This window comes from Cyanistes caeruleus, chromosome 1 (genome assembly GCF_971803275.1).
Source record: "Cyanistes caeruleus chromosome 1, bCyaCae1.hap1.1, whole genome shotgun sequence".
Taxonomy (NCBI): Eukaryota; Metazoa; Chordata; class Aves; order Passeriformes; family Paridae; genus Cyanistes; species Cyanistes caeruleus.
Genome location: NC_141701.1, coordinates 23,627,194 through 23,641,075, shown reverse-complemented (window position 1 = coordinate 23,641,075; position 13,882 = coordinate 23,627,194). Strand labels below are relative to the sequence as shown.

General features: G+C 40.3%; 1 long non-coding RNA gene across 3 annotated transcripts in view; it reads left to right on the top strand.

The window, feature by feature from the left end:
- LOC111924525 (uncharacterized) overlaps positions 1 to 10,439 on the top strand; it is a 76,851-nt gene extending 66,412 nt beyond the window's left edge. For all 3 annotated transcript variants that reach the window (XR_002861687.2, XR_015284848.1, XR_015284850.1), the window contains exon 4: positions 10,217 to 10,439. This is a non-coding gene — a long non-coding RNA (uncharacterized LOC111924525). The remainder of the gene's footprint in view (positions 1 to 10,216) is intronic.
- Positions 10,440 to 13,882: the final 3,443 nt, after the last annotated feature.

Here is a 13,882-nt window from a genome sequence, read left to right as displayed (position 1 = left end):
GGGGGTCTGCCAAGAACTTCTCCCCAGCAGGTCCATCAAAGAGCCACACTAACTGTGTCTTTTATGCAAGCTACAGGAATTAATAAAGGAAATTAACACAAGTTCTTGTCTGTATTTTCTGCTTCTAGTGCCTGGTCTTAAGACTCTCCTATCACTATGAATACTCTAGGTTACTGGTATCTGAACAGATGCCTTTATCTGCCTCATTTTTAAATTGAATGGTTAGGACCTTTTAAATTATTCATCAGTGTTAACCAATATTTGAGCAGAAAAACCTCAGTCAACAAACCCATTTTCTTTTAATGAGTTCACTTCATTGAAATGCAACTCATAAAATGTCATCATTGCAAAAAAGCTGGTTCTCAAACTTTGATTTTATGGTATTAAATGTCACATTATTTTCAAAAATGTCCAGGATGGTTTGCAATTCCTTTAGGTACTCAAACACCCTTCACATTGCTGGATTTGAGAAGTGTGGTAGGATTTTATCTTTTTGACTACATAATTGTAGAGTCTTTACAGAGATTATCTAAACTACAGGTGTGAGCTCAGATGAGAGATTTTAGCATTCACATTTCCCTTTGATTTCAAAGTAATCTGAAGCTGTTCAGGGCCTTAGAGGAGTGTGTTCTTGTGCTGTATTTCTGGTACATCCTGGTTGGTAGTTAATTGCTCTCACAGGGATAAGCTGTGTAAGTGTCCTCACCCCAGAGGCTGTCTGGGAGTGAGCCAAAGTCCCAGCTCACTTGCTCTCTCTGACTTCTCCTGCAATGGATGATGAGTGTCATTTAGCAATTAGCAATAAAAAAAATATCATGTGGAAATAATATTATGAAGTAGAAAAGAGGGTTTCTAAATAGTCAGTTCTACTGTGCCATCAGGTTTCTTTTCTCTGCCAAACACATCTTCATTTGAATGGGGTAAAGCACAGATAGGTAAATAGTAGGTTTGAGACAGACTCACTGCAGGCCATTGATTTCCATCTCAGTATCACAATGGTGACCTTGGCCTAATGCTTGGCTTGAGAAAGTGCCCCATGTAATCAAGCAGAATATGGGCAAATACCTCATGGTCTTGCGTGAGAGGACTGATCTCCAGTCTAGAGGAGATCTAGCTGAGAGGTTACAGTTTCTTTTATGCTAAACTGGTGTTGAAAAGTATTCATTGTTTCCTGAAAAAGACTGGAAGTTTTGCTGTGCTCTGAGAAGTTGATGCAACCCTTGAACGGGTGATCCTGATCCTTCATGCCCCCTGAGTGGTTCATAAACTAGGTACTTTGTCTAGGTAAAGACTTCCCTGCTGAGGGGGAATTATCAACTAGCAGAGAAATCACAGAGGTGCCTCCAGCCTCATACAGGCAGGACACACGATGGAGCCTGCCTGGCCATCCCAGCCCTCCTAGGCTGCCATGACTTTCCTCTGCAACTCTCATTTGAAATCCTGTGCACTGGAAGGCACCTCCAAGGGTGCCAGGCATGTACATCCAGGTTAGACAAGGTGTGACAATTAACACCCTGGAAAAAAATGACACAAAGGTGAGGAGGATTAGTGCTTCTCTGTGTGCCATCACAGCCACTTGAAGTGGATGAATTATCTTGGCATAATCTGCAGCTCCTGGAGACATACTGCCTGGAGCTTTATGCTGTTCCCACTAGGGGCTTGCATTCAAACAGCACATAAATGCAAAGTCTCACCCCAAGAAATCCATTTCTCCTTGGGGAGAAATCCCTCTTCCTCCTTTCTCCACCCCCAATCCCACCCTGCTGTGCAGCACACAGAGATCCCTGCAAGCACAGGCTCTGCACCAAGTCCAGCCAATAAGTGATTTGGTTGAAGACACGGTATTTACAGGCTCTCAGGAGGCTCATTGTAAAAATCTGCAAATTAATTGATGTATAATAAGACAGCACAGTATCTTCAAGGATTTCTTGTAGCCTTCTCCTAGTGCTTGGGCTAATATTTCTCTTTGCAGCAGTCATCTCCATATATCTTCTGTAATGTGGTGGAATCAGTTCCTTGGATATTTTTTTTTTGAATTCTAGTTGCCAGACAGCTATAGACCAATTAATCTAGAAGTATGCACATTTGGGGCTAGTATTCTCTAGTGACTCAGCAATGTAACAGATGGCAAAATATTTCATATTTATTTCCATTCCATTTCTATATTGGAAATGAACCCAGACATTTTATTTTTTTTGACAGTCAGACAACATCTGTTGAGAACACTGTCAGCTGAATTACAACCTCGCTGGCAGGTAGTTGGGTAGACAGCGTGAATTACTTTCAGCTATTCTGTATGTGGTTAAATCTCTTTCTCTACTGCATTATTTTCATTATAACTGCTGGATTTATGGATGTTGACTAGCTTTACATTGTATCTCTGAGAGTTTAAGTTTGGTCTTATAAAGATTTGATGCATTAAGATGCTGAGCATTAAGTTGTGATATCAGTGGATTTATTTGTACTCATTCCTTAGCCAAGACCAATTAAAGGAAGAGATATTTTTAAGGGAACAGGCCAGGGGCTTGGAGGAGATGCACTTCACTGCCGTGGAAAGAACTCAAGTGTGGGAGTGACTTGGAGGATTGAGTCCCAGGAGCTGGTGTGATCCAGACATATCACAGTCTGAGATATCTGAGCTGAGAGAAGGCTGCCAAGTGCTCTCTCTCCTGGTGCAAGCAGCATACTAGACTTCTGGCAGTTCCCAAACAAAATTTTTCCTGGGGACGCAGGTGTGGAAGTTGAGGCCTTCCATTGTGAGAGGATGAGGAGCCTGAGCATCGGGGGAAGCTTGATCTGAGAGAAGGGATTTGGTATTTTTGTGCAAAGATCAAAACTCCCTGAGCAGCAGAATTAGCAGTTTCATCTAGGCTTGTTGTCCTGTGTCTTGTCTGCCTTATCTCATGCTTATCTTGTATGCAGTAAACTCTATTCCTGCCCTCCTGAGCACTATCCATACTGCCAGTCTACCTCTGCAACAGCAGTCAATTCTGCCTCTGGTCTATTCCCCCTCCACAGTACTCCAAGTCCTCTTACATTTTTTCTGCTGTTGAGCAAGGCACTGTGTGTGATGATCAGAGGCACATACATATTCATTTTCTAGAGAACATATGGCTGTGGACTGGCCAGCTGCTGCCAAACAGATTGAACAACAGCTGAGTTCTCCTCCCGTTTCCAGCAGACATTTCAGATTTTCAGCAAATATATTTGAGTGTCCTCTAAGATGTCTACTGTCTGCCAAATACAATTAGGGTAAACTGATGGACAGATAGGACAGACAGGGTGAGCACAGTTGTGGAAAACTGGGTTAAGAATCCCAGTAAACAAGTGACTAATTAGGGAAATATTTGCAAAACATTAGTTTAATTCCTTGGGTTCTGTGCTATCTTTTAAATTACTTTATTCAGCTTCTTCTTTGGGATAGGAATTTTATGTTCTTCTCTGTTTATTTGGTTATTATTTGTCCACAGCACACACATGAAGTCAGACTGGTTGCATCCAGCCAACCATTTGCATGTGTGTGTATTTATACACATGTTTACAAAGGTATCCAAACCCAAGGCTGATTACTGCTGTTAGTTATTAAAAACTTCAAGTTGTAAAAAATGTTAAGGTTTCTAAATAGGATTGCTGTGTCAAACTGGATAAAAGTAGAGTGTCCAAGTAGATAAAGTGGAAAACACAGGCCTAAGTGATGGGTTTGAGCAAAGAAATACACCAATGTCTAGTGCCTATCTCTGGGTACCAGTTTGGATGCCTGGTTAATGACAGACTGTATGTGACATGGGCATGACAAGTTGTTGAGCCTCAGGGGAGGCTTGGTGGGTGCCCCAGTCTGTTCATGTAGCGTGGGACAGGCAGAAGTTAGCATGGGGTACTGGTGGATTCTTTTGTGGATTGAAACTAAGACACTTGCATGTGCCAGGAGCTGAGCCTGCTAGTAGAGATGACTTGTATGTTAGAGGCTCTGGATGACCTGCTTTGTGCTCTACCTGTGAGCTCTTGCCAAAGCTTGGAGGAACTTTGTGTTCTGCATTGCTCACTTGTGTAAAAATAAAAACCCAAGCAACTATTCTCTAAGTTTCTCAGTAATACTGAAGTTTGCTGCACAGTCATTGCCCCTGCGTTAAGGACCAAAGACCTCTGTATATATTCAAGGGCTCCATCACATTCTTATTATTTTCCAGTGGCCCCAGTGCTTTAAATTAGCCCATACATTTTAAGAAACCACAGAAACTACCAATTTTACTCAGAAAAATTGAATGTCTATTTGGTCCCTCTCCTTGTCTAAAGTGGGATTTCTGGTTGCTAAACAGAAGTTTGCTGAATTCCAGGTGGAAACTGCAAATAAATACTTAAACACATGGAATAAGGCACTGCCACCAAGTAGCCAACTAAACTATAGACTTAAGCTTTCTTAAAATGTACTAAAATATTCTCTCTCTTTTTTTAAATTTTCTTTTCTTTTTTTTTTTTTTTTGGCATCAGAGGATGGCTTGAGTTTTATTATTGTCTTATGCATCCTATTGCGTTCTGATGGCTACAATCTGGCCTTTAATGAATCTTTTTTGAACTTTGTTGATTAGCAAGGTGTTATTTGTGTGGAAAGCATTTCAGAAACAAGGGGGATTTTTTTTTTTGTCTTAGATGTTATTCTAAATGAGCCATGATTACAGTTCTTCACAGATACTTCTTTTTACTATTGTTTTATTAGGTTATGAAAGTTTTAAGACAAAAGGTGGTGCTCCTCTTAACCAGGAAACAGAACAGTTTAAATTTTGCAAGACAAGGAAGCCCAAGGAAGTTCAGAAGCCTTCATGGCCACTGACCACCTGCTGACATTGTCTGTGGGTGAATCACTTGCTGATCCAAAATCACCTGAAGTGAAATTGTCCTTTAAAGCTAACCCATACATCTTAGGATGCAAAACCACATCATGGATTTAATAAATTCTCAATTTATTGTCCAAAACCTTTAGGGTACAGTGAATTACCCCCAAGACAATAAAAGTGCAAAAAATAACCTTCATGACACCTTTGTTAATCTCATTACGGTGGGCATTAAGTCCCACACTTGGTACAGGGGCCAGGAGGTGGCTGCTAGATGGACTCTTCCATATACACTGTGTCTACAGGTGAATTATTGTAATAAGAATATTACATTTTCCATCTGTAATAAAAAGAAAATAAAATAACATCATTTAATATAAAAAGCCAGTTAAAAGGGTGTCCCACCTCCTCTGGAAACAGGGAGAAGGAAAACTCTCAGTAGTCAGGAATAGTTGGTAGCTGGAAAGAATGGGGATGCCATTAATGAGCAACCCTACAAGGCTGAAAGAGAAAAACATGCATAAGAAAGCTGCAGAGCATGAAATCCAAACTCCATCAGTCATTTAACCTGTTGAAATCACTCTCTGGTCTTCCACAGGAAATCAGTAGATCAGGAGGACTTAGCACTACCTAATAGTGTCAACAAAAGTAGCAATGAAAAATAGTGTGGCTCAATACTAGGGTGACACGTATAGATCTTTTAGGTAGGGTTTAGGGAGTTGATGTAGACAAGTATGTCCTTTTAATTGCCCTTCTCACGTCCCTTAGATAAAAACAATGCAGAGGAGTAATCTCCAGAGGAATATAGGTCTCTCTAAATGTGAAAGATATTAAGCAAACATTCTGCTGCCCATAGAGACTGTGAAAGCTCTTCTCACCATAAAGTTTGCCATCTCCTGTTTCTGTACTTACATGAAGAAAGCAAAGGCTAACAGAAGTTTAGTAACCACATGGGAAAGATTGTCACAGATTTTGTCTGTGGGTCTTTCAGACCATGGGAACACTTCTGGGCCAGGAAGAATGCGAAATATTTCCTTGGTTGGGCTTGACCTTCGTTATGCCTTTCCCAGACCAATTGTTGACATCAATTTTGTCATATCAGAACATGGCTGGAGTAAGGTGATTTTACAAGAACATAACCAAAATAAAAACACTGTGAGGATGATGTGTCTGTGCTCTATCAAGAGTTATCCTATCTTTTTCTTTCTTGTCTTTCCTATATTGGTATGGAGAAATATAAGTTTAATCTCTGGGGGAGGGTACTTTACACAAGTTGGGTGTGAGGCAATGCAAAGCAAAGGCTCGATGAAGTCTGCAGTAAAGGCATCACTTATGTGGGATTTCTTGGGTATGAAGCCAAAATATTTCACTTACATTCTTCCAAAAGCACTTAAATACAGTAAATTTTGTGTAGTGTAAATTAGTAATGATGTGATTTGGAGGCGCAAAACCCCAGTGAGAAGAGTGTTTGAGCACAGGTGAGCTGGGAGCTGACGAAGCACTGAGGCAGTTAAAGGAGTTTCTCTTGTCTTGTTGTTGTCAGCCCGTGGAGTGAGGTTATCAGTGTGACATTTCTCATCTGTACTTCAGGTTTGTTAATTTGTTATTCTGTGTTATTTGTTACAACAAATCAATGCATCCTGTTCAGTGGGACAGTCTGGAGTCTTGCCTTTACTGCCTGACCAGCTCAAATTGCCACTGACCTGCCTTGTACTCCTGTAAGGAATTACAGCACTAAAAGCAGATGCAAAGCTCTGAATCTCCACACCTTCCTGCATGACAGCAAGGTGAAGTCAAGGTGTAAGAGAAAGATGCCCTCCATAGAGTTCAGCTGACTTTGCAGTTAGGTTGGAGGAAGAAATAGGATATGGGCAGCCTGACCGACAGCGTGGAAATAACCCTGACCTTGCCAACACTTGTACCTGAGCCAGCCTGTCTGCATGTGAAGTGTCCTTTAGACATTGCTGAAATTTTTTATTTGTTCAGAGAAAATATGTGTTTGAAGGACTGAACCAAAATGGGAACTTGAGGTGTTAGTCATGTAATCAGTCAGCTCCACTCAAAAATTTGGAAGAGCTGGGCAGGCATATGAACAGGCAGTATCTGATGCAGAAGATCCTCTGAAAGCTGTCTGATGCTGACTGTTCTCCCATGGGACTGCTAACAGAACTGCTCAACATGCATGATGTGGCTGGTGTGAGTCTGTGAGAGCCAAGGTCTGTAGGGGCCATGGTCTCTGAGGTGCCCCATTTACCTCCAGTGTGATGATGGTTCTGTAACAAAGGCAGACAGAACTGAAGTGTGGGGACCCAAATGTCTGAGCTAACAACCCATGCAAATTGAATTCCTTACATTAAGCAAAGAAGTTTTAAATTTGACAGAATTCACATTGTTGTCTGCTTCAATTTTCAGACATACCTATAGAAGTGGTTTTAATACTTTACATATTGAACAATCACCATGTGTCCTTTGAAGTCCTGTTTTGTGTCTGAGCTACTATTTCTGGGCTATTTGGGATTAAGTCTGCTGTGTGCATGTTTAAAAGTCAGCATGTGCAGATTAGAATGAGAAATATGTGAAATGTGGAGGTGTTTAGAATTTCCATTTAATTTCCACTTTAAATGTTCAGGTATTGTTTAATTATAATTATTTCACATCAATTATTGCACCTAACAACAGAGAATCAGACTGCAGACAAACTTTAAAGCTTTTTTTCAAAGACTGTATTTGCCTTTTTTTTCCCTTTCACCATACCTTGAGATATCCTTCTGTTAGAATGGGGTGTAGGATTCCCTTTATGATGTTCTGGTGCATTGTTGTGAAAGGAATTATCATGTTGCAAATTCAATAACCTCCCTTCAGGATCAGTTAGCAAGAAATCATAGGTCATAAAGGAACAAAACCTTGTTAAACTTAATATCCTCAGTAACAAAGCGGGAAGGGTAAGAGGAGTTCTAAAAATTTCAGAGGTTTTGGTTTTAATCAGCTTTGAAAATTTTGATCTAATTTGAAATGTGAGTTTCAGATGATTATCCTGCTTTCTGCAACACAGAAAGTTTGTTCATAAGGTGAAAATCCACTTTGTGCCAAGACTCAGCTTAGAGAATGTTTTTATGGCTATCCAATAAACTTTGAAAATACGGGTTTATAATGGAAATGCTGACTTACTTCTTATTCTAACAAGACTGGTGGATGCTGCTGTAATGGACTGTGTAATTTATAGGAGTCACCTGTTAAACCATCTGGGACAGAAAGTTTCCCAACTTCTAAAATGTTGGTAACTGGATTAGCCTTATAAACTTCATTTTGCAATGATACAAAATGCATCTATACCAGCCCATTGCATTCTTGGGCTGTCATTTCATATTTATAAAAAAAAAAATAAAAAGAGCTTTTTTAATTACCTCAGTATGAGAAGTAGTGGAGGTTAGAAGCTGGTGCTTTGATTTATTGTTTATAGGTGTCATATGGAGTGAGTTCTGGGGTGAAATAAAAGTTTTTGTTACTCCTCAGATAGAGAAAGTGTCAGGGTTTTTTAAAAGGGACTTGGGGCTTTTAAATTTGGCTACACTATGTAAGTCCATTGGGCCTTTCATAGACTGGAGGAATGAGCAGAAAAAGAGGTTATTGAAAAAAGAAAGATGATGAATGATGGGGGATCATTAATAGTCATCAGCAAGAAAAGCCCTATCTGTGAGTTTATGGGAATAACAATGTCTCTTGCAGTAGTAAATACTTAAATTTTCCTTGGAAGCCAGTGATCAATGAGGAGCAACTTTATTTTGTCACTGGTTTATTTTTTTTCTCCAACTTTTTTTTTCTTCTCTATAATAATTTTAATGTGTTGTTTATTCAGTTTCATGGTACTCTGAGTAAAAGGTGTTTGTTGGCAGGACTTTCAACTCAGCATTTGGGATACTTCATGTAATTTATCATGGAGAATTCCTGTTACTTTGTTAAAAGAAACATCCATTTTTGCAGATGACTTGATGAAGCTAAAGCACTGAACTTCAGGTGATCATTACAGATATTTTGCATGGGAATTAGAGCAATATTAGCCTTTCCCCCACAGTGCAATTGTAATACATAACATTTTGCACTCCTGTTGAAGTGTCTATGGATGTAACTTGGCATTTTCACCCCAGCTGTTGCAAGGTGTTGCTCAATACTCTTAAACAGATGCTAACGTCCAGTGAACATCCAGCTAGCAGTAGTCTTCAGACAGCCTGACAGACAACCTCTGGCCTTGTAGGGGAGCCAGATGTTTCTGGGCAGCTTCTTGGAGACTGTGGAGCCGGCTCCTATGGGAATAATGAGCATCCCAAGCCTCAGTGCTTTCCACACCATATGTAAGAGGCATGTCGCCCAGCTATGTCCTCCAAGAATACATGTAGGGCAGATGAAACGTTTATGAAAAACAAATCTGAATGAGAATTCCAGCAAAAGGAAAGCCCTGTAGTCCAGAGGCAGTTCTCCACCCTCAGGAAGCAGGCAAAGAACTGACTGAACCATCCAAACCAGATAGCAATCCTATTGCTTAATGTGCTATTGGCAACTTCTCAAGAATTGTGGTGAAGGGGTTCAATGAAATTATACATATATTGGCATGAACTCACATTCCATGGTGCCTTTTCTTTATTCTAATTTTTAGGTTTTTATGTATCTTTCAGAACACTGTATCAAGGTACTTGAAGCTTTAGTTTGTCTGCTGCTTAAAATATGTGAGGATTTGGGAATCATAGTGGACACACAGCTGAGGATTAGCTTTCAGTGCAATGCTATGAAAAAGGAAGGTGGTGCATATCAAGTCAGTATAGCGGGATGATTTCCCCTCCCTACTTATTATTTATAGGGCTAAAACACTGCACTCTTGGACTTGAATACAAGAGTGGAAAGATGGGCCATTAACACCTGAATATGTAAAAAGCATGACCTAAATTCTTCTCTAACTATTTACTAAGTTCTTTAATTCAGTGAAAATGCATATAGTTAAAAAATTAGTTAAGGATTCTCACCTAAATAACAAAGGCAGAACAAACCCCCGGGTACAGTTTAGCACCAAACAGATACAGCAGAGAAATGAGACAAATATTTAAGTGATGCTAGAAAAATGACTGAGCTATCAAGGGAAAAACTGAGTTTTATATCTCCTGAAAACTTCATACCAGGACTTGTTGGAGGATACATATAAGCCAAAAAAATTCTGGGGCTCAGTGAAAAAGCAGGTGAATGGAATTATATGGTCAGTGTTGTACTTTTGGTCTGTAGAAGTAGAAAGGAAGTTGAGTTTAAAGGGAGCTAACAGCCTGCTGCAGGTCAGGCTTAAAAGAAGACAGAGCACAGACAGCAACTGATGGTGAGCATAACTATTTTTTTTCTATTTTTAGCTGTGTCTTTTCAGTGACTGCATTCGAGGATGGCAAGAGACCACGTACCATTACGTAACTGTTTGAGTGAAAAGAATTTTCCTCAAAAGTACTTGGGACACTAAACAGATGGCAGCAACTTAATCCAGTCCAAAGAAGGAGTAAGTGAAATCCCTCAGTCAGTTACATGCATTGGGAAAACTCTCTGATTCTCTCATATCTAATGGAAAAAGAAAATAAAACATTACTGAAACTGCCACGTATATGTATTTTTATTACAGCAGAGCAATCAGTTGTCTTTTGTTTTCTTAAACTGATATTACCGAAAAAAAATTGTGCTTTTTGTTTCGCTTTTTAAAAAAATTACTTATTAAATCTTCCTTAACAGTTTCTTATCATAGTTCATGATACTGACACAGAAATGCTGTAGTTTGTAGCTATGTGAGATCAGATGAATTGAAAACTTACTTTGCTGTTGTGTTCTCCATGGGAGTCAGTGGAAACCATGGTTGAGCACTTGCATCTCCCCACAAAGCCAGACTAGGAAATGAACTTCACCAAAGCTTTCTCAACATAACATCACAGAAAACAGTTGGAAAGAGGAAAGCAATTGGGCAGAGCTAATTCAGTCCATTAGTAGCTGAAAATCAGATGCTTCATGCTCTTTTGGCAAGGTTTGGACCTGCAGTAAGACTATGATAGTAGGTGACCACCTTTGAAAAAGTATCTTTCCCTTTCCTTCCCTCTAAAGTATGACCTCTTACCTACTGTCTCAGGAGATACAGTTTTCATCTCTAGCTGAAGAGGCTTCCACAATAACTCTAACAGTTTTAAATGCACCCAAAATGCCAGCCTCTAAGCTCCTGGGCAAATTACAGACAAATATATATTTGCTGAGCTGTGTTACACACATCTTCATTGCTGTTCGCAGTGACATGAGCTCCTGCTGATGAGATATCTGGATGCAAAGCAGAACTTGCAGGAAAAATATGGTTACTGCTAATAGTTTGCTCTGTGAAACTAATTTCTCCTTTAAATTAATACTGTTTTAATTTTCACCATTCAGTTAATGGTAAGGCACAATTTTAAATTCAATTACCTTTCCAGGGCACAAGTAGTTACAGTCAGTGCATAGGTATGGGAAGGCAGAGTGTCACAGCCAGGACCCATTCTGCCACCCCAGCCAGGATCAGGGCAGCTGGGGACAGCCCCAGGCACTGGGAAAAGGAACATGTGAGGAGGTCCCAGGAGAAGTTACTGTGACACTCAGGGTCCTGGAATTTGTTGCACATCCACAAAGGGTTTCTGTGCATGGATTCATGCCTGTGTGTAGAGGTGCTCTGGCCACATTCCACCTACCACTTCATCCTGATGTGCATCTCCATCACCTCCTCCTCTGCTCACCACCCACCCAGCTTCATCCCACTGATGGATGTCCCTGCCAGAAGCACATGGGCTTGCAGGTCACCAGCCCTTACCAACCTGTTTTTAAAAAAATGGTTTTAAGCAAGATTATCCTTGAAAGGAATAGCTGATTTGAAATCATTGTGAATTTGGAGTCATCTTCCACATCTTTGTCCTCCAGCTCCTGAATGTGTCAGTTTCCAAACCCTGCTGCCAGGTCTTCTTTCTTTTCTGTGTATCTGGTAAAAAAATGAGATGAAAAATACTTTTTGTGGAAGTAAGACAGTGGCTACCATTTTCAGCTTTGAATGAGCAGAAAAGAGAGGATTGAATTTTGCCTGCAAAAAAATTGGGAAATAATAATGTAGATGAAAGTAACCTTCTCTCTGAGCCCCTAAACTTGGGAGAAATAGAAACACAGTTGTGTTTGTAGCCTTATTCTAATAATGTAGTATACAAACTGAGCACATGTAAGTAGAAGGCAGAGAATTTTATCTTGAAATTTTCACACTACCACAGAGAAAACAAACTTTAAAAAATAAGCAGAATATCACTTCAAGAATGTTTCACTTAGAGCTTAGTGTTCTTTTTATTTTGTAAATTAATTAAAAACAAAGGAGGTACGTCTAGTAACAATTACTGAGAAGTTTTTGCAAAAAATATGCTTTTCACAGTACAGTACTTCTTCCTCACTGAGGAGAACTAGGATTTATTTATTGTGCTGTATAAAAATATTAAACTAATAGTAGGCAATTTTGTATGACTTCATGTTATCATAAATTAATTCATTTTCAAATCAGATTCAATAAAACCTCAATTTATAGTAATAAAATCCAGATTTGCATGCCACTAGAAATATGTTCTACCAAAAATAACAAGACTTCAGGAGGTAATTAAAGTATATTCTGTATACTATATATGTTTTTAAAATTTCCCTTCTGTACCATATAAGCAATGGCCAGAGAAGGTGTGGGGTTTAGGTGGAACTGGTTGAATAATATTAAATAAAGAAAAAAGAAAGACTACATTGTAGGTTTTGGCTCAGTCCTGCATTAAGAGTGTTGTGTAAACTACACTTCATCTCAGGAGCAATCCTGGGAATATGACACTCAAAGTATCTCAGAAAAATGTGACTTAGTGTACTTCTGTGCTGCACAGCTGGCTGATCATCACCTGCTGTGACTCTTACATGTGCCAGAGCATGTGTGCATGCTGTGGTGCTGTACCTAGTCTGCAAACATGTTTGCAGGGGCACATTCTGTGGTCCTTGGTGCTAAAACACTTGTAACCACTTCCTAGCCTAGCAAATGATGTGTCCTTGCCTTGCTGTGCCATGGTCTCCACTTCCTGTAGGAATCTTGGGTACAGTCAGCCATCTGTACCTTTAAATCCACTTTTACTGATTGCCTTTGGGGAACAGGGTATGCCTTACATTTTAGTCCGTCTAGAAACTCAGGGACATGCCACAGAGATGTCCAGTGGCCAAGAGGCAGGCAAGGGCCAGGTAGGGATCAGAGGGATGAGAACATGTTGCATCCCAGCAGCAAGAGGAGGGGTGGAACTGCTTGTGAGAGGGCTGCATTTGTGCATTTGTTCCTTCATTTTGGCTCCATTTTGCCTTGGTACTCTTTATATATCTAGAAGGAGTTTAGTTCCCTACTAAAGTACATGTCTAATGTCAGTGACACAATTTCCATCTGAGGGCGGTCTCCTCCTGCCACCCCAAGCCCAAAGAAGGAGCTCAGACCAAGCAACCAGCTCACTGACTTAAAATCAGAGAAGGTGGAGTCCCAGTTACTGAAACTAGTGCAGAGCCTCAGGCCGGGCAGCGTGCCCAGGTACAGGGGTGTCCTTGCAGTTAAAAACCTGTGGTTCTCCAATTTTCATCTTTTGGCTTACATGCATCAGGTTGTTACCAAATTAAAGTCTTCAAGAATTTTTTTTCCGGATGGGACGCAAAGTCTGAACTTCTTGAGTGTCCTCATCCTCCAAGTGCTCTCAAGGGACTCCTGAGAGGCTTTTCCTGCAATGCCCGTGGGATGGCTCAGGGCAGCCCAACCCATCCTTTATCCCCTTCTGATCACAGAGGATCTCCCAGAAGAGAGACTCTCTTGGAAAAAGGAGCTGGTGCCTTGAGACATACCTGCACAGAGCCAGCCCAAGCCCAGAACCACCAGATATCCTCTGACAGCTGAAGATAACCTGCTCATCTTTTGCCATTTCTTCATTAAAGTAGGACTGCCTTCAGATGTTTCAGCCAGTGTGTAAATTGCCAGTCAATTC